Below are 2,595 nucleotides of genomic sequence, written 5' to 3'. Positions count from 1 at the left end.
AGACAGGGTTTCTCTGTATAGCCCTGGCTGTCCTGGAACTCACTTTGTAGACCAGGCTGGCCTCGAACTCAGAGATCCACCTGCCTCTGCCTCCTAAGTGCTGGGATCAAAGGCTTGCGCCACCACTATGCCCGGCCCACCCTTCAACTTTTTGGTTTTGGTTTGTTTTGGTTTAGGTAAAGTCTTACTTTGTAGCCCAGACTAGCCTGCTTGGAAGTCAGTACAAGGTCTAGACCAGTTTTGATGCACAGCAATCCTCTCACCTCCTGCCTCAGTGGTGTGATTATATGTGCTTGCCACCAGACTCAATTAATTCAAGTTCCGCTCTCTTCTCTCTCTCTCTCTCTCTCTCTCTCTCTCTCTCTCTCTCTCTCTCCCTAAGACAACGTCTCTCACCTATGTAGCTCTAGCTAGTCTGAAACTTTATTTATTTATATTTATTATATGTAAGTACACTGTAGCTGTCTTCAGACACCCCAGAAGAGGGAATCAGAACACATTACAGATTGTTGTGAGCTACCATGTGGTTGCTGGGATTTGAATTCAGGACCTTCAGAAGAGCAGTCAGTGCTCTTAACCTCTGAGCCATCTCTCCAGCCCACAAGGCAACTCTTACAAGAACAACATTTAATTGGGCTGACTTACAGGTTCAGAGAGGTCAGTCCATTATCATCAAGGTAAGAATATGGCAGTATCCAGGCACACATGATGCAGGAGGAGCTGAGAGTTTTTTGTTTTGTTTTGTTTTGTTTTTTGACAGGGTTTCTCTGTATAGCCCAGGCTGTCCTGAAACTCACTTTGTAGACCAGGCTGGCCTCGAACTCAGAAATCTGCCTGCCTCTGCCTCCCAAGTGCACCACCACCGCCTGGCAAGAGTTCTACATCTTCATCTGGTGGCTGCTAATGGAATACTGAGTTCCAGGTATCTTAGTTAAGATAAAGGAGGGTCTTAAAGCTCATGCCTACAGTGACACACCTACTCCAACAAGGCCACACCTCCTAATAGTGCCACTCCCTGGGCCAAGAATATTCAAATAATAACAGTGGCCATAGCCATTGAGTAGGATAATTCAAGTAAAAAGATTAGCATGAGGGCTGAAGTGATGGCTCGGTGGTTATGAACATCTGCTGCTTTTACAGAGGACCGGAGTTTGGTTCCCAGCACCCTCATAGTGCCTCACAATTGCCTGCACTTCCAGTTGCAGTAGATCAGACGCCCTCTTCTGGCGCCCTTCCTCACTGCAGACATATGGTACAGGTACATACTTGCAGGCAAAAACTAACACACATAAAATAAAACAAATCTTTACAAAATTAGTTGTTGTATTTTTTTTTTAATAGCATGGTATCTGGCATAGAGAATAGCTTAGACAAGGCTGCTTTGTGGGTGGAAGCAGGAGGGGCAGGAGTTCAAGGTCATCCTTAGCTTCATTCTTCCAAGTTCTGAGTTTGGAGCCCAGCCTGGGCTATTCCAGACCCTATCTATATCAAATCAAAAACAAAAACAAAAAGCAAACAGTTTTCAATTACAGTAATAACTGTGGGGATGCATTTTAAAAGTGTTTAACAATTGTTCTCTTGGTCAAGTATGGGGCAATCTGAGTATCAAAACAAATAATGATGGTGGATTTTGGTTTTTGTTCATTTTCTTGTTGTTTTGAGACTGGGTTTCTCTGTATAAACCTGGCTATCCTGGAACTCACTCTGTAGACCGGGCTGGCCTCAATTTTCAGAGATTTGTTATCTGCCTCTGCCTCCCAAGTGCTGGGACTAAGAGTGTGTGCCACCATCACCTGGCTAAGTGGTGGTCTTTTAGTGCCAGCACTTGGGAGGCAGAAGCACAAGATCTCTGTGAGTTCGATGCCAGCTTGGTTTATGTAATGAGTTCCAGGAGCATCAAAGCTAGATAGTGAGATCCTATTTCAAAGAAAAACCAAAACCCAAACCCAAAAAGGATAAGGAAAGTGGGCCTGGTGGTGCATGCCTATAAGCTGGGCACTGGGGGAGCTTCGAAACTTGAGGCTAGCTGGGGTTATTAGAGAGTACAAGGCCAGTCTGGGCTACATAATAAGACTCTTGTCTAAAAAAAAAAAAAAACCCAAAACCAAACAAAAGCTTACAGTATACCAAAGCCAAACAGGAGGACTGGATATCAGCAGCTACAGGCCACGTGATACCCTGAAAGAGTTCCTACTAATAAATGTATCAGAATCAGAGCATCTATTTACTTACTGCTGGAGGCAAGGTCTCATTATGATGCTTCCAGGGCTTGACTGGAACTCCCCGTGTGCCTCAGGCTGGCCTTGACTTGCTGTAATCCTCCTGTCTCAGCCTTCCAAAAAACCAACCAGATAAAAAAAGGATAACGAAAGTGGGCCTGCTGATGCATGCCTGTAGTCCTGGCATTGGGGAAGCTGAGAATCTTGAGGCCAGCTGGGGTTAATAGAGAGAGAACAAGAGCTGGCTGCACCCCATCCTTTTATAAGCATTGTCTATGGCTCAAATGAAGGTCATCAATGATGGACACAAACCACACCACGAGCCGGGCGTGGTGGCGCACGCCTTTAATCCCAGCACTCGGGAGGCAGAGGCAGG

Source organism: Mus caroli, chromosome 11, assembly GCF_900094665.2.
Source record: "Mus caroli chromosome 11, CAROLI_EIJ_v1.1, whole genome shotgun sequence".
Lineage (NCBI taxonomy): Eukaryota > Metazoa > Chordata > Mammalia > Rodentia > Muridae > Mus > Mus caroli.
This window is presented reverse-complemented; position numbering follows the sequence as displayed.